This window comes from Drosophila rhopaloa, unplaced genomic scaffold, assembly GCF_018152115.1.
Source record: "Drosophila rhopaloa isolate 14029-0021.01 unplaced genomic scaffold, ASM1815211v1 contig_198, whole genome shotgun sequence".
Lineage (NCBI taxonomy): Eukaryota > Metazoa > Arthropoda > Insecta > Diptera > Drosophilidae > Drosophila > Drosophila rhopaloa.
This window is the reverse complement of record NW_025335081.1, coordinates 247501-270261: the sequence shown is the minus strand read 5'-3', so window position 1 is coordinate 270261 and position 22761 is coordinate 247501. Positions and strand designations below refer to the sequence as shown.

General features: G+C 38.5%; 1 long non-coding RNA gene across 1 annotated transcript; it reads right to left on the bottom strand.

The window, feature by feature from the left end:
- Positions 1 to 5153: 5153 nt before the first annotated feature.
- LOC123037692 lies at positions 5154 to 5700 on the bottom strand. The gene is made up of 3 exons (XR_006417602.1): positions 5575 to 5700; positions 5419 to 5512; positions 5154 to 5363 (listed from the first exon to the last, which is right to left on the bottom strand). It is a non-coding gene; the product is annotated as an uncharacterized LOC123037692 (long non-coding RNA).
- Positions 5701 to 22761: the final 17061 nt, after the last annotated feature.

The following is a 22761-nucleotide window of genomic DNA, read 5'->3' as shown; positions in this document are numbered from 1 at the left end:
TATTTGGAAATTGGGACGTTTCTAGAGATAAGGTAAACAACTTGTGAAGAGGTTTGCACAGGGCCTTAGCGCAATACCTAAGCACGCACCCAGGAATACCATCGGGCCCTGGCGAATAAACAGGCTTAATACGAAGAAGATCCAAAAGAAGAGAGCTTTCTGTTAAAGTGGGACAGAATATGAGGTTTGACTTGGGCATGGTGTAAGAATAAGGCTGAGATGAATAATCTAAAGTAGAGTAAGTCGTTTGAAAAAATTGGGCAAATATATCGGCTATTGCCTGATCTGTGGTTCCCGTCATTTTTCGAACGACAGCGAGGAAGGAAAAGAATTAGATTTACGCTTGGTGTTAACAAAATTATTAAACTGTTTCGGGTCCTGAGAGAACTGGACCTTACAACGGTTTAAGTAACTATTATAACACTGAGCATTAAGCACGGTAAATCTTGACCGAGCACTTAGATATCTAGTAAAAACAGATTGAGAACCGGTATTTTTATATTTCCTAAAAAGTCTGGACTTTACATTTCTTAAGTGTGTCAACTCTTTGCTAAACCAAGGTGATTTATTGGAAGTTGACACAGGAATTAAAAAATGAGTTTATTGCAGTATAAAAAACATTAACTGCATCGGACATATTATTGCATAAGTAAAGATCAGACCAATTAAAGCCAGAAATAAAATTCTTAAGCCTCAGAAAGTCTGCCTTGCGAAAACAATGTATTCGTTTGGATTTTTCTGATTTTTCTTCTATAACTCTACCCGTATCAAATGAAAGTTCGATTGTTGGGTGATATGGATCTTCAGGTTGCGTGAGTGGTGCTACTCTGGACAGAAACACACCTTCAGGATTCGATACAAAACACAAATCAAGTAGGCGACCTAATGAATATCGAACATGGTTTACTTGAGATAGAGATATGTCAAGCAGGCCATCAATAAAATCATGTTGTGCTATAGGTAGTAAGACATTCGATCCATCCTCAGTGGACCAAGTAACTCCGGGTATATTAAAATCACCTAGAACTATCAACTGATCCCTATCGGAAAGCTTATTTGCAACGGACTTAATAACGGATAGGTGATTTAAATAATCAGGAAGTTCAGACAACGGCGGAATATAAGAGCAAGTTATGTATATAAAGTTATCAGGAAGCGATAACTTTACACAAATAAATTCAATGGTATTGAATTCATCAAAAAATAACTCCTCAGACGGGAAGTTTGAATCAACTCCAATTAAGACTCCACCTCCCCGTCTAGAGGGACGGTCATACCTATATATTGTGTACTTACCTGGAGCTAAAGATCTCCGGCTTTAACCAGGTTTCTGTGAACAAAATAATATGAGATGCAAAGGAAAGGCTATCAGAATACAATTTAGTGAGTTTGCTACGCAAACCTCTTGCATTCTGATAGGAAAGAAGGAGGTTAGAAGTTAGTTTTTTGAAATTGGTACACTGGTTTGGCCTCGACTAGGAAGTTTTACTCCCACGGGCCCCTTCTTCTTTATCTTAGCCTCGAACTCTTTTACAACCATATTATCCGGCCAAAAGTCGCCCGAGCATATGGCTTCAAAAAGCTCGTTAGGGACAGTTATCTTGAAAGATGAAATGTCTCTAGCATAAGAAAACTTAAACTTTTCCACCTTTACACTATTACAATCGGCTTTAGTTTTGTCTTGTATATAAGACAATACATCAGAAGATGTTTGATCAGGGGAAAGCCGAGAAACGAATATTTGATTTTTTAGTGGAACCACTAAAGGGATTTTGGTGGAGCAGACATTGTTTCTGGAAAACCAACTTGAGCCGGCTGTCCGGACTCAGTAGTCCCTTGTGGTGGAGATGCTACATTCTGAGAGATAGGTGGATCCACTAATTGTGAAACCACTACGGACAAATCGGAATTCTTAGAAGTCCCTGGTTGCATGCATTCTGTAACATATTGTTTGGATACCGAATCTTTTTTAGCTGCTGATCTTAGCAACATTTGAGGGTTTGCTGAAATCAGCTGCTGATCCGCCGGAATGCTCTGTTGTTCTAATATGATTTCGGTTGCGGGGTGTTCCCCTTTTGCTCCTTACCACCAGCGGCCTTTTTGCGCTCTTCCCCGCCGTTTCTCTTTTGTGCATGCACTTTAACTTATTTACGCTCCCGCTCTCTTGCTCTCTTTGCTTTGAAAGTTCTAAGCGTGCAGTTTCTGCGCTCTTGCGGTACTTATAACTGCTCGCTTATAAATTTCAATTCGTTTTCTTGGTACAGTGGTAAATAAATAAAATGAATAATAAAAATTTAGTCTGTTTCTGCAAAAAATGCAGCCTCGTTATCAGGGCTGACCAGTCGAATATGACTTGCTGGCTGTGTGAAAATATGGTGCACACCAAGTGCGCCGGTTTTACTGGCCGGACAAGTGATGACCTTTCAAAGGGGCCCAATTTGCAGTTTTGTTGTGACGCTTGTGTCGAGGTTGCGAACGAGATGAAATCGTTCATGCGCCAAACTAAAGGCGGCCTGATGGGGCTGATTAGCTGTTTCGGAGTGGCTAGAGATAGTTTTCGCCGAGCTGATGATCTCCTCTCTGCGCTGGACTGCAGTTTAATAGTCGTAAGCTATTAGAAGAGTCCCCTAAGCGCAAAAATGCATGCAACCAGGGACTTCTAAGAATTCCGATTTGTCCGTTGTGGTTTCACAATTAGTGGATCCACCTATCTCTCAGAATGTAGCATCTCCACCACAAAGGACTACTGAGTCCGGACAGCCGGCTCAAGTTGGTTTTGCAGAAACAATGTCTGCTCCACCAAAATCCCTTTAGTGGTTCCACTAAAAAATCAAATATTCGTTTCTCGGCTTTCCCCTGATCAAACATCTTCTGATGTATTGTCTTATATACAAGACAAAACTAAAGCCGATTGTAATAGTGTAAAGGTGGAAAAGTTTAAGTTTTCTTATGCTAGAGACATTTCATCTTTCAAGATAACTGTCCCTAACGAGCTTTTTGAAGCCATATGCTCGGGCGACTTTTGGCCGGATAATATGATTGTAAAAGAGTTCGAGGCTAAGATAAAGAAGAAGGGGCCCGTGGGAGTAAAACTTCCTAGTCGAGGCCAAAGCAGTGTACCAATTTCAAAAAACTAACTTCTAACCTCCTTCTTTCCTATCAGAATGCAAGAGGTTTGCGTAGCAAACTCACTAACTTGTATTCTGATAGCCTTTCCTTTGCATCTCATATTATTGTGTTCACAGAAACCTGGTTAAAGCCGGAGATCTTTAGCTCCAGGTAAGTACACAATATATAGGTATGACCGTCCCTCTAGACGGGGAGGTGGAGTCTTAATTGGAGTTGATTCAAACTTCCCGTCTGAGGAGTTATTTTTTGATGAATTCAATACCATTGAATTTATTTGTGTAAAGTTATCGCTTCCTGGTAACTTTATAAAAACAACTTGCTCATATATTCCGCCGTTTATTCCGCCTGATTATTTAAATCACCTATCCGTTATTAAGTCCGTTGCAAATAAGCTTTCCGATAGGGATCAGTTGATAGTTCTAGGTGATTTTAATATACCTGGAGTTACTTGGTCCACTGAGGATGGATCGAATGTCTTACTACCTATAGCACAGCATGATTTTATTGATGGCCTGCTTGACATATCTCTATCTCAAGTAAACCATGTTCGAAATTCATTAAGTCGCCTACTTGATTTGCGTTTTGTATCAAATCCTGAAGGTGTGTTTCTGTCCAGAGTTGCACCACTCACGCAACCTGAAGATCCATATCACCCAACAATCGAACTTTCATTTGATACGGGTAGAGTTATAGAAGAAAAATCAGAAAAATCCAAACAAATACATTGTTTTCGCAAGGCAGACTTTCTGAGGCTAAATAATTTTATTTCTGGCTTTAATTGGTCTGATCTTTACTTATGCATTAATATGTCCGATGCAGTTAATGTTTTTTACACTGCAATAAACTCATTTTTTAATTCCTGTGTTCCGTGGTACTATCCGTCAACTTCCAATAAATCTCCTTGGCTTAGCAAAGAGTTGACACACTTAAGAAATGTAAAGTCCAGACTTTTTAGGAAATATAAAAATACCGGTTCTCAATCTGTTTTTACTAGATATTTAAGTGCTCGGTCAAGACTTACCGTGCTTAATGCTCAGTGTTATAATAGTTACTTAAACCGTTGTAAGGTCCAGTTCTCTCAGGACCCGAAACAGTTTTATAATTTTGTTAACACCAAGCGTAAATCTAATTCTTTTTCTTTCTGACGTTGGAAAACAAGACGGCAACCACAGATCAAGCAGTAGCCGATTCATTTGCCCAATTTTTTCAAACGACTTACTCTACTTTAGATTATTCATCACAGCCTTATTCTTACACCATGTCCAAGTCAAACCTCATATTCTGTCCCACTTTAACAGAAAACTCTCTTCTTTTGGATCTTCTTCGTATTAAGCCTGTTTATTCGCCAGGGCCCGATGGTATTCCTGGGTGCGTGCTTAAGTATTGCGCTAATGCCCTGTGCAAACCTCTTCACAAGTTGTTTACCTTATCTCTAGAAACCTCCCAATTCCCAAATATTTGGAAGGAATCATTTGTTATTCCTCTTTTCAAAAAGGTAACAAGTTAGAGGCCAGTAACTACAGAGGTATTTCTAAGTTGTCAGCTATTCCTAAGCTTTTTGAAAAAATTATTACTCCTCATTAGCAGCACCTTTGCAGATCAATCATTTCTCCGTGTCAACACGGATTTATAAAACGTAGATCCACAATCACAAACCTTCTAGAGCTCACTTCATTTGTGATAAAAGGTTTCAATAGTAGTTTTCAAACAGACGTCATTTACACTGACTTTAGTAAAGCATTTGACTCTGTAAATCACTTACTTCTCATTCAAAAACTTGACCTTTTAGGTTTTCCAGTTGATCTGCTTAAATGGATTTCAAGTTATCTAAATGGCAGGTCACAAAGGGTACTTTTTAAAAATTCAATTTCTGAAATTCTCCGTGTTACCTCCGGTGTCCCACAAGGGAGCCATCTGGGTTAGAGGTGCAAAAACATCGATGTTCGTGCCCATCGATGTTTTCGATGTTTAAAAAAAAACATCGAGTGAAACATCGATGTTTTAAAAAAAGGCAAAACAGTACAAACGATAACAATGAGGTTTATTTGAGATCAATTAAAGTGTCTATTTTTGTTGAGGAAAAGAAGTTTATCAACAACTTCAGGTTTAAGCCTTGTTCTGCGATCAGATACAGTTTGTTCAGCTTTGCTGAACACCCTTTCAGACTCATGGGACGAGGCTCGTACACAGAAATATTTTTTTGCAACCAATTTTAATTCATTGTCATCAGTCATCTGTAAAAAGTATTTCTTATTTAACATGTTTGTCATAATTATTTGAAAATCATACCTCCCAATACTTTAAGGGGTCGCAAGTGTCAGGAGTGTTTTCCTTTTGGCATCGTCTCGGGTGGACACACCACCAACACCACCAACTAGAAATCCTAAATATAATCAACAATTTTGTAAGTTGTAAGAAAAAAAATTAAGAAATTAATTTACTTACAATTTGTTCGCACCGAGCGCAGAGTTGTTAGTGAAAACATCGATGGTGGTCACGAACTATCGATGGTTTCGATGTTTTGAAAACATCGATGTTATGTTATGTTTCTGCACCTCTAATCTGGGTCCGTTACTTTTTACATTATTTATTAACGATCTTCCCTCAATTATAAGTCATTCTCGCGTACTTATGTACGCAGATGATGTTAAGTTGTGCCTGCAGTAAAGGACATTTCCTGCCATTTAAACTTGCAATCCGATCTAGATAATTTTTAAAACTGGTGCCGAGATAATTTACTACATTTAAACGGTTCCAAGTGCAAGCTGATGACTTTTTTCTGGCCAATCCGATATACGCGACTTACACGTTAAGTGGCAGCTCTTTGGATAGAATAACTCTTGTAAACGATCTTGGCGTTCTCTTGGACCCTAAACTAAAATTTTATAATCACATTTCGTCCATGGTAAATAAAGCCAGAGGAGTGCTTGGATTTATTAAAAGGTAGTCAAAAGAATTCGATGATCCTTATTTGACTAAAACTTTATTTATTTCGCTAGTCCGTCCGATTCTGGAGTATGGGTCTCCCGTCTGGAGTCCACAATACGGTCGTATTGAATCTGTACAAAAAACTTCCTTCTTTTTGCTTTACGGCGCCTAAACTGGCGTGCAAATCTTATCTTACCTTCTTATTCTAGTAGACTTCTTTTGATTAATTTACCATCCCTAGCCAACCGTAGAACGATGCTTGGTACTATCTTTATTTATAACCGTATACATGGTGATATTGACTGCCCCGACTTGTTAAGTCGGCTAAACTTTTCTGTGCCAAGTAGATTAACTAGAAATTATTTTCCCCTAATTTTAAATCATTGTAGATCTAACTATGCCTTGCATTCAGCCTTTCAGAGTATTATTTTCTGACTATAATAGACTTTTTCCTGTAATATCAAATCTTGACTCTCTGCCGCTCTTAAAACGATTGATACTTGCTTCATTGGCACAAGATTGAGCTAACTATTACTTTTTTCCCCGGACCTTTACCTTTATTTTCCTATCTCGCGTCTATCTTATCGCGAATCGTGCCGTACGATACACGGCTGCGCCCCTCGGTCGGTTGGGCGGGTAAGTGGGCCGTGGGACTCCGCGCGAAAAAAAAAGAATTAATACCATTTTATTGACGATCAACATAAATGCGACATATATGTTGGGTATATATCAACTATTAATTTCTTGTATTTTTATGAAATTAAATACTAAATATAAAATACATTTTGTGTAAGCCGAAGTTTTAATACCCTTGCAGACTTGCCGAAATTTGCTAAATGTAAAAAAGTAGTGAAAGGAATAAGGTATACATAAGTAAACTAGATTTGCATCGTTTCAAGTCAATTGCTTTTATACTGCAAAAATGTCATATACAAATAGAAAACAAGAGAAAACGCTATAGTCGAGTGCCTCGACTATTAGATACCCGTTACTCAGCTAAAAAACTTAATATAAATATGCCTTCTTGTGTTTTTTTTTTTTTTTTTTTAACATAATGTGAATTATAGTGACCACAGGAAAAAAGGACAAAAAGTTCAAATTATCAATTTGAATTCGGTGATCTCTTAGTGCTGGCAGCTTTACAGCACGAGCATCAGCACCAGCGCTGCTTTAGCGCGCAGATTTGTCCTGCACCAGCAGCTGGGTTTATGTTTATGTTTTTGAGTGCAATAAATTGACTAGAAATATTAAACATACTTACTTATATTGGCTAAACACATACATTCTTAAATAGTATTATGTATATTAAAGTCTAAGTGTTTGCACAACACGAGTAACGGGTATAGCGAATAGCTTTCTTTGAAAGGAGTTATCTTTGCCGGGCAATTGCAACTGTGTACAATGTAAATACATACATATGTATATGCTTACATACATACACACATACGCCATTGCTTGACTCAGTCCTCCAATTTGGCTAACTAGATTTGATTTGCATAGTTCCTGGGATATAGTTCGGTATTGACAAATGAAAGCCATCGCAATTTCCTTGTATAGAAATCCTTATCGAGAATTAACGTTGACTCTGTTGAGCACCTTGGCCAGCTGTTCCAAAGTCATCCGTTAGATGGCGCCATGAAAGGCGGAAATGTAGGCGCTAGCCAGGCTTAAGCGTTTAATGGGTTTTTGGGCGTTAGAGTGGGCGTGGCAAACTTTTATTAGGCCAATCGATATTTATTGACGAAACAAATACATATCAATTAAAATTTTCATAATATCATCAAAACTGTGGCCACAGCTTGTGGCTTGTGGGCGTGGCACCATTTTGAAACAAACTTGCGCTGCGTAGGAACTCCTAAAATCTACATGCAAAATGCCAGTCTTCTAGCTTTTATAGTTTCCGAGATCTCAGCGTTCATACGGACGGACAGACAGACGGACAGACGGAGAAACGGACAGACGGACATGGCTGGATCGACTCGGCTAGTGATCCTGAACAAGAATATATATACTTTATAGGGTCGGAAACGCTTCCTTCTGCCTGTTACATACTTTTGCACGAATACTCTTTACTCTATATACTCTACTTTTACTCTACGAGTAACGGGTATAAAAAGGGATACTTTCGCAGCCTTTAAAAATTTTTCCTATCTCCTTTAAGATATAGACTACCGAGCGGCAAGCGCTTTTACCCTAATCAAGATATGCGTAAATAAATAAGAATTGGAAAAATTTATGTTAGTAGCTTACACACTGCGCGAAATATTCTGATAATCGTCAAATTTGGACCGATTTCACCCTATTGTTCCTATGGGAGCTATATGATATAGACGTCTGATCGGCACGCGCTTTCACCTTGATCAATGTATGCATAAAAAATACGATTTGGAAAGATTCATGTCAATAGCTTGTATACTGCGCGAAATATCCTAAAAATCATTAAATTTTAACCGATTTTACCCTTTTGTTCCTATGGGAGCTATAGGATATAGACATCCGATCGGGCCGGTTTTCAAACTTGATCTGCGTACACTTGTTTTAGGACGACTGTGAAAGTTTCAGATCGCTAGCTTTTAAACTGAGCACGCAAACGGTATTGAAACAGACGGACAGACGGACAGACGGACGGACGGACAGACGGACGGACGGACGGACGGACGGACAGACGGACGGACGGACAGACGGACATGGCTATATCGACTCCCCTATTGATCCTGATCAAGAATATATATACTTTATAGGGTCGGAAACGTCTCCTTCACAGCGTTCCAAACTTCTGACCAAATTTATAATACGCTCTGCAAGGGTATAAAAAGATTAGCTATACGTAATTAATTTCATTTTTACATAGCGGATGTAGTATGTACTTGACTGATTGGCAGCAACTTTTACCCTAAGCAAGGTATACATAAATAAATTAGCTAAATTGCATAGTTTCATGCCAATAGCCCTTATACTGCAAAATTGTCATATACAAATAGAAAACAAGAGAGAACGCTATAGTCGGGTGCCCCGACTATCAGATACCCGTTACTCAGGTAAAGGGAGTGCGAGGGAGATGGAGATAGAAACTTTGATCACGCATAACTTTTTAACAAATGGTCCGATTTGAAAAATTTCTTCTACATTTCGATAGGTATTGATAAACACAATAAAACTGCATTTTTACTTTTCCGAAATATTTAAATTTTTAAATTCGTATATAAGCAATTGTGGGCGTTAAAGGGGGCGTGGCACCTTTTTGAAACAAACTTGCGCTGCGTAGGAACTCCTAGAATCTGCATGCAAAATTCCAATCTTCTAGCTTTTATAGTTTCCGAGATCTCAGCGTTCATACGGACGGACAGACGGACAGACGGACAGACAGACAGACGGACAGACGGACATGGCTATATCGACTCGGCTAGTGACCCTGATCAAGAATATATATACTTTATAGGGTCGGAAACGCTTCCTTCTAGCTGTTACATACTTTTGCACGAATACAATATACCCTTTTACTCTACGAGTAACGGGTATAAAAAGGGATATTTTCGCAGCCTTTAACAATTTTTCCTACGGAAGCTATACGATTTAGACGTCCAATCGGCAAGCGCTTTTACCTTGATGAAGGAATGCATAAAATAATACGATTTGAAAAAATTTAAAGCTATAGCTTTTACACAGCGCGAAATATTCTGAAAAACATCAAATTTGGACCGATTTTACCCTATTGTTCCTATGGGAGCTATAGGATATAGACGTCCGATCGCCACGCGCTTTTACCCTGATCAAGGTATGCATAAAAAAATACGATTTGGAAAGATTCATGTCAATAGCTTTTACACTGCGCGAAATATCATCAATTTTTGCAAGATATATCCAATTGTTTCTATGGGAGCTGTAGGATATAGACGTCCGATCGGGGCGATTTTCAAACTTGATCTGCGTACACATGTTTTAGGACGAGTGTGAAAGTTTCAGATCGCTAGCTTTTAAACTGAGCTCGCAAACGGTATTGAAACAGACGGACAGGCGGACATGGCTATATCGACATGGCTATATCGACTCCCCTATTGATCCTGATCAAGAATATATATACTTTATAGGGTCGGAAACGTCTCCTTCACTGCGTTACAAACTTCTGACCAAAATTATAATACCCTCTGCAAGGGTATAAAAAGGGATACTTTCGCAGCCTTTAACAATTTTTCCTATCTCCTTTAAGATATAGACTACCGAGCGGCAAGCGCTTTTACCCTAATCAAGATATGCGTAAATAAATAAGAATTGGAAAAATTTATGTTAGTAGCTTACACACTGCGCGAAATATTCTGATAACCGTCAAATTTGGACCGATGTCACCCTATTGTTCCTATGGGAGCTATATGATATAGACGTCCGATCGGCACGCGCTTTCACCTTGATCAATGTATGCATAAAAAAATACGATTTGGAAAGATTCATGTCTATAGCTTGTATACTGCGCGAAATATCCTAAAAATCATTAAATTTTAAGCGATTTTACCCTTTGGTTCCTATGGGAGCTATAGGATATAGACGTCCGAATGTCACGCGCTTTTACCCTGATCAAGGTACGCATAAAAAAATAAGATTTAGAAAGATTTATGTCAATAGCTTTTACACTGCGCGAAATATCTTCCAATCTTCCAAGTTATATCCGATTGTTCCTATGGGAGCTATAGGATATAGACATCCGATCGGGGCGGTTTTCAAACTTGATCTGCGTCCACTGGTTTTAGGACGACTGAGAAAGTTTCAGATCGCTAGCTTTTAAACTGAGCTCGCAACGGTATTCCCATCGGTGGGTTTTATCAAAACAATTTTAATTCTCGTCCGGTTTATTTAAACATAAATTTAAACTCCGTTCGCTTCGCGAGTGCACTTTGTAATTAATACTAAAAAATTGTTTTAGTTTCTTATCTGCGTTTTCTTTTCTTATATCCCCGCCGTTTCTCTTATTTACGCTCCCGCTCTCTTGCTCTCTTTGCTTTGAAAGTTCTAAGCGTGCAGTTTCTGCGCTCTTGCGGTACTTATAACTGCTCGCTTATAAATTTCAATTCGTTTTCTTGGTACAGTGGTAAATAAATAAAATGAATAATAAAAATTTAGTCTGTTTCTGCAAAAAATGCAGCCTCGTAATCAGGGCTGACCAGTCTAATATGACTTGCTGGCTGTGTGAAAATATGGTGCACACCAAGTGCGCCGATTTTACTGGCCGGACAAGTGATGACCTTTCAAAGCGGCCCAATTTGCAGTTTTGTTGTGACGCTTGTGACGAGGTTGCGAACGAGATGAAATCGTTCATGCGCCAAACTAAAGGCGGCCTGATGGGGCTGATTAGCTGTTTCGGAGTGGCTAGAGATAGTTTTCGCCGAGCTGATGATATCCTCTCTGCGCTGGACTCGCAGTTTAATAGTCGTAAGCTATTAGAAGAGTCCCCTAAGCGCAAAAAGGCCGCTGGTGGTAAGCAGCAAAAGGGGAACACCCCGCAACCAAAATCAAAAGAACAACAGAGCATTCCGGCGGATCAACAGCTGATTTCAGCAAACCCTCAAATGTTGCTAAGATCAGCAGTTAAAAAAGATTCGGTATCCGAACAATCCGTTACAGAATTCATGCAACCAGGGACTTCTAAGAATTCCGATTTGTCCGTTGTGGTTTCACAATTAGTGGATCCACCTATCTCTCAGAATGTAGCATCTCCACCACAAAGGACTACTGAGTCCGGACAACCGGCTTTTGTTGGTTGGTTTTGCAGAAACAATGTCTGCTCCACCAAAATCCCTTTTAGTGGTTCCACTAAAAAATCAAATTTTCGTTTCTCGGCTTTCCCCTGATCAAACATCTTCTGATGTATTGTCTTATATACAAGACAAAACTAAAGCCGATTGTAATAGTGTAAAGGTGGAAAAGTTTAAGTTTTCTTATGCTAGAGACATTTCATCTTTCAAGATAACTGTCCCTAACGAGCTTTTTGAAGCCATATGTGTTTTGTATTAAATCCTGAAGGTGTGTTTCTGTCCAGAGTAGCACCACTCACTCAACCTGAAGATCCATATCACCTAACAATCGAACTTTCATTTGATACGGGTAGAGTTATAGAAGAAAAATCAGAAAAATCCAAACGAATGCATTGTTTTCGCAAGGCAGACTTTCTGAGGCTAAATAATTTTATTTCTGGCTTTAATGTCCGATGCAGTTAATGTTTTTTACACTGCAATAAACTCATTTTTTAATTCCTGTGTTCCGTGGTACTATCCGTCAACTTCCAATAAATCTCCTTGGCTTAGCAAAGAGTTGACACACTTAAGAAATGTAAAGTCCAGACTTTTTAGGAAATATAAAAATACCGGTTCTCAATCTGTTTTTACTAGATATTTAAGTGCTCGGTCAAGACTTACCGTGCTTAATGCTCAGTGTTATAATAGTTACTTAAACCGTTGTAAGGTCCAGTTCTCTCAGGACCCGAAACAGTTTTATAATTTTGTTAACACCAAGCGTAAATCTAATTCTTTTTCTTTCTGTCGTTCGAAAACAAGACAGCAACCACAGATCAAGCAGTAGCCGATTTATTTGCCCAATTTTTTCAAACGACTTACTCTACTTTAGATTATTCATCACAGCCTTATTCTTACACCATGTCCAAGTCTAACCTCATATTCTGTCCCACTTTAACAGAAAGCTCTCTTCTTTTGGATCTTCTTCGTATTAAGCCTGTTTATTCGCCAGGGCCCGATGGTATTCCTGGGTGCGTGCTTAGGTATTGCGCTAAGGCCCTGTGCAAACCTCTTCACAAGTTGTTTACCTTATCTCTAGAAACCTCCCAATTCCCAAATATTTGGAAGGAATCATTTGTTATTCCTCTTTTCAAAAAGGTAACAAGTTAGAGGCCAGTAACTACAGAGGTATTTCTAAGTTGTCAGCTATTCCTAAGCTTTTTAAAAAAATATTACTCCTCATTAGCAGCACCTTTGCAGATCAATCATTTCTCCGTGTCAAAACGGATTTATAAAACGTAGATCCACAATCACAAACCTTCTAGAGCTCACTTCATTTGTGATAAAAGGCTTCAATAGTAGTTTTCAAACAGACGTCATTTACACTGACTTTAGTAAAGCATTTGACTCTGTAAATCACTTACTTCTCATTCAAAAACTTGACCTTTTAGGTTTTCCAGTTGATCTGCTTAAATGGATTTCAAGTTATCTAAATGGCAGGTCACAAAGGGTACTTTTTAAAAATTCAATTTCTGAAATTCTCCGTGTTACCTCCGGTGTCCCACAAGGGAGCCATCTGGGTTAGAGGTGCAGAAACATCGATGTTCGTGCCCATCGATGTTTTCGATGTTTTCAAAAAAAAACATCGAGTGAAACATCGATGTTTAAAAAAAAAAAAAAAAAGAAAAGGCAAAACAGTACAAACGATAACAATGAGGTTTATTTGAGATCAATTAAAGTGTCTATTTTTGTTTAGGAAAAGAAGTTTATCAACAACTTCAGGTTTAAGCCTTGTTCTGCGATCAGATACAGTTTGTTCAGCTTTGCTGAACACCCTTTCAGACTCATAGAACGAGGCTCGTACACAGAAATATTTTTTTGCAACCAATTTTAATTCATTGTCATCAGTCATCTGTAAAAAGTATTTCTTATTTAACATGTTTGTCATAATTATTTGAAAATCATACTTCCCAATACTTTAAGGGGTCGCAAGTGTCAGGAGTGTTTTCCTTTTGGCATCGTCTCGGGTGGACACACCACCAACACCACCAACTAGAAATCCTAAATATAATCAACAATTTTGTAAGTTGTAAGAAAAAAAATTAAGAAATTAATTTACTTACAATTTGTTCGCACCGAGCGCAGAGTTGTTAGTGAAAACATCGATGGTGGTCACGAACCATCGATGGTTTCGATGTTTTGAAAACATCGATGTTATGTTATGTTTCTGCACCTCTAATCTGGGTCCGTTACTTTTTACATTATTTATTAACGATCTTCCCTCAATTATAAGTCATTCTCGCGTACTTATGTACGCAGATGATGTTAAGTTGTGCCTGCAGTAAAGGACATTTCCTGCCATTTAAACTTGCAATCCGATCTAGATAATTTTTAAAACTGGTGCCGAGATAATTTACTAAATTTAAACGGTTCCAAGTGCAAGCTGATGACTTTTTTCTGGCCAATCCGATATACGCGACTTACACGTTAAGTGGCAGCTCTTTGGATAGAATAACTCTTGTAAACGATCTTGGCGTTCTCTTGGACCCTAAACTAAAATTTTATAATCACATTTCGTCCATGGTAAATAAAGCCAGAGGAGTGCTTGGATTTATTAAAAGGTAGTCAAAAGGATTCGATGATCCTTATTTGACTAAAACTTTATTTATTTCGCTAGTCCGTCCGATTCTGGAGTATGGGTCTCCCGTCTGGAGTCCACAATAAGGAATACATATTGGTCGTATTGAATCTGTACAAAAAACTTCCTTCTTTTTGCTTTACGGCACCTAAACTGGGTTGCAAATCTTATCTTACCTTCTTATTCTAGTAGACTTCTTTTGATTAATTTACCATCCCTAGCCAACCGTAGAACGATGCTTGGTACTATCTTTATTTATAACCGTATACATGGTGATATTGACTGCCCCGACTTGTTAAGTCGGCTAAACTTTTCTGTGCCAAGTAGATTAACTAGAAATTATTTTCCCCTAATTTTAAATCATTGTAGATCTAACTATGCCTTGCATGCAGCCTTTCAGAGTATTATTTTCTGACTATAATAGACTTTTTCCTGTAATATCAAATCTTGGCTCTCTGCCGCTCCTAAAACGATTGATACTTGCTTCATTGGCACAAGATTGATCTAACTATTACTTTTTTCCCCGGACCTTTACCTTTATTTTCCTATCTCGCGTCTATCTTATCGCGAATCGTACCGTACGATACACGGCTGCGCCCCTCGGTCGGTTGGGCGGGTAAGTGGGCCGTGGGACTCCGCGCGAAAAAAAAAGAATTAATACCATTTTATTGACGATCAACATAAATGCGACATATATGTTGGGTATATATCAACTATTAATTTCTTGTATTTTTATGAAATCAAATACTAAATATAAAATACATTTTGTGTAAGCCGAAGTTTTAATACCCTTGCAGACTTGCCGAAATTTGCTAAATGTAAAAAAGTAGTGAAAGGAATAAGGTATACATAAGTAAACTAGATTTGCATCGTTTCAAGTCAATTGCTTTTATACTGCAAAAATGTCATATACAAATAGAAAACAAGAGAGAACGCTATAGTCGAGTGCCTCGACTATTAGATACCCGTTACTCAGCTAAACAACTTAATATAAATATGCCTTCTTGTGTTTTTTTTTGTTTTTTTTAACATAATGTGAATTATAGTGACCACAGGAAAAAATAACAAAAAGTTCAAATTATCAATTTGAATTCGGCGATCTCTTAGTGCTGGCAGCTTTACAGCACGAGCATCAGCACCAGCGCTGCTTTAGCGCGCAGATTTGTCCTGCACCAGCAGCTGGGTTTATGTTTATGTTTTTGAGTGCAATAAATTGACTAGAAATATTAAACATACTTACTTATATTGGCTAAACACATACATTCTTAAATAGTATTATGTATATTAAAGTCTAAGTGTTTGCACAACACGAGTAACGGGTATAGCGAATAGCTTTCTTTGAAAGGAGTTATCTTTGCCGGGCAATTGCAACTGTGTACAATGTAAATACATACATATGTATATGCTTACATACATACACACATACGCCATTGCTTGACTCAGTCCTCCAATTTGGCTAACTAGATTTGATTTGCATAGTTCCTGGGATATAGTTCGGTATTGACAAATGAAAGCCATCGCAATTTCCTTGTATAGAAATCCTTATCGAGAATTAACGTTGACTCTGTTGAGCACCTTGGCCAGCTGTTCCAAAGTCATCCGTTAGATGGCGCCATGAAAGGCGGAAATGTAGGCGCTAGCCAGGCTTAAGCGTTTAATGGGTTTTTGGGCGTTAGAGTGGGCGTGGCAAACTTTTATTAGGCCAATCGATATTTATTGACGAAACAAATACATATCAATTAAAATTTTCATAATATCATCAAAACTGTGGCCACAGCTTGTGGCTTGTGGGCGTGGCACCATTTTGAAACAAACTTGCGCTGCGTAGGAACTCCTAAAATCTACATGCAAAATGCCAGTCTTCTAGCTTTTATAGTTTCCGAGATCTCAGCGTTCATACGGACGGACAGACAGACGGACAGACGGAGAAACGGACAGACGGACATGGCTAGATCGACTCGGCTAGTGATCCTGAACAAGAATATATATACTTTATAGGGTCGGAAACGCTTCCTTCTGCCTGTTACATACTTTTGCACGAATACTCTTTACTCTATATTCTCTACTTTTACTCTACGAGTAACGGGTATAAAAGGGATACTTTCGCAGCCTTTAAAAATTTTTCCTATCTCCTTTAAGATATAGACTACCGAGCGGCAAGCGCTTTTACCCTAATCAAGATATGCGTAAATAAATAAGAATTGGAAAAATTTATGTTAGTAGCTTACACACTGCGCGAAATATTCTGATAATCGTCAAATTTGGACCGATTTCACCCTATTGTTCCTATGGGAGCTATATGATATAGACGTCCGATCGGCACGCGCTTTCACCTTGATCAATGTATGCATAAAAAAATACGATTTGGAAAGATTCATGTCAATAGCTTGTATACTGCGCGAAATATCCTAAAAATCATTAAATTTTAACCGATTTTACCCTTTTGTTCCTATGGGAGCTATAGGATATAGACATCCGATCGGGCCGGTTTTCAAACTTGATCTGCGTACACTTGTTTTAGGACGACTGTGAAAGTTTCAGATCGCTAGCTTTAAAACTGAGCACGCAAACGGTATTGAAACAGACGGACAGACGGACGGACGGACAGACGGACAGACGGACAGACGGACATGGCTATATCGACTCCCCTATTGATCCTGATCAAGAATATATATACTTTATAGGGTCGGAAACGTCTCCTTCACAGCGTTCCAAACTTCTGACCAAATTTATAATACGCTCTGCAAGGGTATAAAAAGATTAGCTATACGTAATTAATTTCATTTTTACATAGCGGATGTAGTATGTACTTGACTGATTGGCAGCAACTTTTACCCTAAGCAAGGTATACATAAATAAATTAGCTAAATTGCATAGTTTCATGCCAATAGCCCTTATACTGCAAAATTGTCATATACAAATAGAAAACAAGAGAGCAATTGTGGGCGTTAAAGGGGGCGTGGCACCTTTTTGAAACAAACTTGCGCTGCGTAGGAACTCCTAGAATCTGCATGCAAAATTCCAATCTTCTAGCTTTTATAGTTTCCGAGATCTCAGCGTTCATACGGACGGACAGACGGACAGACGGACAGACAGACAGACGGACAGACGGACATGGCTATATCGACTCGGCTAGTGACCCTGATCAAGAATATATATACTTTATAGGGTCGGAAACGCTTCCTTCTAGCTGTTACATACTTTTGCACGAATACAATATACCCTTTTACTCTACGAGTAACGGGTATAAAAAGGGATATTTTCGCAGCCTTTAACAATTTTTCCTACGGAAGCTATACGATTTAGACGTCCAATCGGCAAGCGCTTTTACCTTGATGAAGGAATGCATAAAATAATACGATTTGAAAAAATTTATAGCAATAGCTTTTACACAGCGCGAAATATTCTGAAAAACATCAAATTTGGACCGATTTTACCCTATTGTTCCTATGGGAGCTATAGGATATAGACGTCCGATCGCCACGCGCTTTTACCCTGATCAAGGTATGCATAAAAAAATACGATTTGGAAAGATTCATGTCAATAGCTTTTACACTGCGCGAAATATCATCAATTTTTGCAAGATATATCCAATTGTTTCTATGGGAGCTGTAGGATATAGACGTCCGATCGGGGCGATTTTCAAACTTGATCTGCGTACACATGTTTTAGGACGAGTGTGAAAGTTTCAGATCGCTAGCTTTTAAACTGAGCTCGCAAACGGTATTGAAACAGACGGACAGGCGGACATGGCTATATCGACTCCCCTATTGATCCTGATCAAGAATATATATACTTTATAGGGTCGGAAACGTCTCCTTCACTGCGTTACAAACTTCTGACCAAAATTATAATACCCTCTGCAAGGGTATAAAAAGGGATACTTTCGCAGCCTTTAACAATTTTTCCTATCTCCTTTAAGATATAGACTACCGAGCGGCAAGCGCTTTTACCCTAATCAAGATATGCGTAAATAAATAAGAATTGGAAAAATTTATGTTAGTAGCTTACACACTGCGCGAAATATTCTGATAACCGTCAAATTTGGACCGATGTCACCCTATTGTTCCTATGGGAGCTATATGATATAGACGTCCGATCGGCACGCGCTTTCACCTTGATCAATGTATGCATAAAAAAATACGATTTGGAAAGATTCATGTCTATAGCTTGTATACTGCGCGAAATATCCTAAAAATCATTAAATTTTAAGCGATTTTACCCTTTGGTTCCTATGGGAGCTATAGGATATAGACGTCCGAATGTCACGCGCTTTTACCCTGATCAAGGTACGCATAAAAAAATAAGATTTAGAAAGATTTATGTCAATAGCTTTTACACTGCGCGAAATATCTTCCAATCTTCCAAGTTATATCCGATTGTTCCTATGGGAGCTATAGGATATAGACATCCGATCGGGGCGGTTTTAAAACTTGATCTGCGTACACTGGTTTTAGGACGACTGAGAAAGTTTCAGATCGCTAGCTTTTAAACTGAGCTCGCAAACGGTATTGAAACAGACGGACAGACGGACGGACGGACGGACGGACATTACAATGGTCTTTGACTTTCAAAGGGAACGGTCGTGTTTTTTTTCTGCGCTTCGAATTTTGCACTTTGTTTTCGTTTATTCCCATCGGTGGGTTTTATCAAAACAATTTTAATTCTCGTCCGGTTTATTTAAACATAAATTTAAACTCCGTTCGCTTCGCGAGTGCACTTTGTAATTAATACTAATAAATTGTTTTAGTTTCTTATCTGCGTTTTCTTTTCTTATATCCCCGCCGTTTCTCTTATTTACGCTCCCGCTCTCTTGCTCTCTTTGCTTTGAAAGTTCTAAGCGTGCAGTTTCTGCACTCTTGCGGTACTTATAACTGCTCGCTTATAAATTTCAATTCGTTTTCTTGGTACAGTGGTAAATAAATAAAATGAATAATAAAAATTTAGTCTGTTTCTGCAAAAAATGCAGCCTCGTAATCAGGGCTGACCAGTCTAATATGACTTGCTGGCTGTGTGAAAATATGGTGCACACCAAGTGCGCCGATTTTACTGGCCCGACAAGTGATGACCTTTCAAAGCGGCCCAATTTGCAGTTTTGTTGTGACGCTTGTGACGAGGTTGCGAACGAGATGAAATCGTTCATGCGCCAAACTAAAGGCGGCCTGATGGGGCTGATTAGCTGTTTCGGAGTGGCTAGAGATAGTTTTCGCCGAGCTGATGATCTCCTCTCTGCGCTGGACTCGCAGTTTAATAGTCGTAAGCTATTAGAAGAGTCCCCTAAGCGCAAAAAGGCCGCTGGTGGTAAGCAGCAAAAGGGGAACACCCCGCAACCAAAATCAAAAGAACAACAGAGCATTCCGGCGGATCAACAGCTGATTTCAGCAAACCCTCAAATGTTGCTAAGATCAGCAGCTAAAAAAGATTCGGTATCCGAACAATCCGTTACAGAATTCATGCAACCAGGGACTTCTAAGAATTCCGATTTGTCCGTTGTGGTTTCACAATTAGTGGATCCACCTATCTCTCAGAATGTAGCATCTCCACCACAAAGGACTACTGAGTCCGGACAACCGGCTTTTGTTGGTTGGTTTTGCAGAAACAATGTCTGCTCCACCAAAATCCCTTTTAATTTTAATTTTAATTCAAATTTTCGTTTCTCGGCTTTCCCCTGATCAAACATCTTCTGATGTATTGTCTTATATACAAGACAAAACTAAAGCCGATTGTAATAGTGTAAAGGTGGAAAAGTTTAAGTTTTCTTATGCTAGAGACATTTCATCTTTCAAGATAACTGTCCCTAACGAGCTTTTTGAAGCCATATGTGTTTTGTATTAAATCCTGAAGGTGTGTTTCTGTCCAGAGTAGCACCACTCACGCAACCTGAAGATCCATATCACCTAACAATCGAACTTTCATTTGATACGGGTAGAGTTATAGAAGAAAAATCAGAAAAATCCAAACGAATGCATTGTTTTCGCAAGGCAGACTTTCTGAGGCTAAATAATTTTATTTCTGGCTTTAATGTCCGATGCAGTTAATGTTTTTTACACTGCAATAAACTCATTTTTTAATTCCTGTGTTCCGTGGTACTATCCGTCAACTTCCAATAAATCTCCTTGGCTTAGCAAAGAGTTGACACACTTAAGAAATGTAAAGTCCAGACTTTTTAGGAAATATAAAAATACCGGTTCTCAATCTGTTTTTACTAGATATTTAAGTGCTCGGTCAAGACTTACCGTGCTTAATGCTCAGTGTTATAATAGTTACTTAAACCGTTGTAAGGTCCAGTTCTCTCAGGACCCGAAACAGTTTTATAATTTTGTTAACACCAAGCGTAAATCTAATTCTTTTTCTTTCTGTCGTTCGAAAACAAGATAGCAACCACAGATCAAGCAGTAGCCGATTTATTTGCCCAATTTTTTCAAACGACTTACTCTACTTTAGATTATTCATCACAGCCTTATTCTTACACCATGTCCAAGTCTAACCTCATATTCTGTCCCACTTTAACAGAAAGCTCTCTTCTTTTGGATCTTCTTCGTATTAAGCCTGTTTATTCGCCAGGGCCCGATGGTATTCCTGGGTGCGTGCTTAGGTATTGCGCTAAGGCCCTGTGCAAACCTCTTCACAAGTTGTTTACCTTATCTCTAGAAACCTCCCAATTCCCAAATATTTGGAAGGAATCATTTGTTATTCCTCTTTTCAAAAAGGTAACAAGTTAGAGGCCAGTAACTACAGAGGTATTTCTAAGTTGTCAGCTATTCCTAAGCTTTTTAAAAAAAATATTACTCCTCATTAGCAGCACCTTTGCAGATCAATCATTTCTCCGTGTCAAAACGGATTTATAAAACGTAGATCCACAATCACAAACCTTCTAGAGCTCACTTCATTTGTGATAAAAGGCTTCAATAGTAGTTTTCAAACAGACGTCATTTACACTGACTTTAGTAAAGCATTTGACTCTGTAAATCACTTACTTCTCATTCAAAAACTTGACCTTTTAGGTTTTCCAGTTGATCTGCTTAAATGGATTTCAAGTTATCTAAATGGCAGGTCACAAAGGGTACTTTTTAAAAATTCAATTTCTGAAATTCTCCGTGTTACCTCCGGTGTCCCACAAGGGAGCCATCTGGGTTAGAGGTGCAGAAACATCGATGTTCGTGCCCATCGATGTTTTCGATGTTTTAAAAAAAAACATCGAGTGAAACATCGATGTTTAAAAAAAAAAAAAAAAAAAAGAAAAGGCAAAACAGTACAAACGATAACAATGAGGTTTATTTGAGATCAATTAAAGTGTCTATTTTTGTTTAGGAAAAGAAGTTTATCAACAACTTCAGGTTTAAGCCTTGTTCTGCGATCAGATACAGTTTGTTCAGCTTTGCTGAACACCCTTTCAGACTCATAGAACGAGGCTCGTACACAGAAATATTTTTTTGCAACCAATTTTAATTCATTGTCATCAGTCATCTGTAAAAAGTATTTCTTATTTAACATGTTTGTCATAATTATTTGAAAATCATACTTCCCAATACTTTAAGGGGTCGCAAGTGTCAGGAGTGTTTTCCTTTTGGCATCGTCTCGGGTGGACACACCACCAACACCACCAACTAGAAATCCTAAATATAATCAACAATTTTGTAAGTTGTAAGAAAAAAATTAAGAAATTAATTTACTTACAATTTGTTCGCACCGAGCGCAGAGTTGTTAGTGAAAACATCGATGGTGGTCACGAACCATCGATGGTTTCGATGTTTTGAAAACATCGATGTTATGTTATGTTTCTGCACCTCTAATCTGGGTCCGTTACTTTTTACATTATTTATTAACGATCTTCCCTCAATTATAAGTCATTCTCGCGTACTTATGTACGCAGATGATGTTAAGTTGTGCCTGCAGTAAAGGACATTTCCTGCCATTTAAACTTGCAATCCGATCTAGATAATTTTCAAAACTGGTGCCGAGATAATTTACTAAATTTAAACGGTTCCAAGTGCAAGCTGATGACTTTTTTCTGGCCAATCCGATATACGCGACTTACACGTTAAGTGGCAGCTCTTTAGATAGAATAACTCTTGTAAACGATCTTGGCGTTCTCTTGGACCCTAAACTAAAATTTTATAATCACATTTCGTCCATGGTAAATAAAGCCAGAGGAGTGCTTGGATTTATTAAAAGGTAGTCAAAAGGATTCGATGATCCTTATTTGACTAAAACTTTATTTATTTCGCTAGTCCGTCCGATTCTGGAGTATGGGTCTCCCGTCTGGAGTCCACAATAAGGAATACATATTGGTCGTATTGAATCTGTACAAAAAACTTCCTTCTTTTTGCTTTACGGCACCTAAAC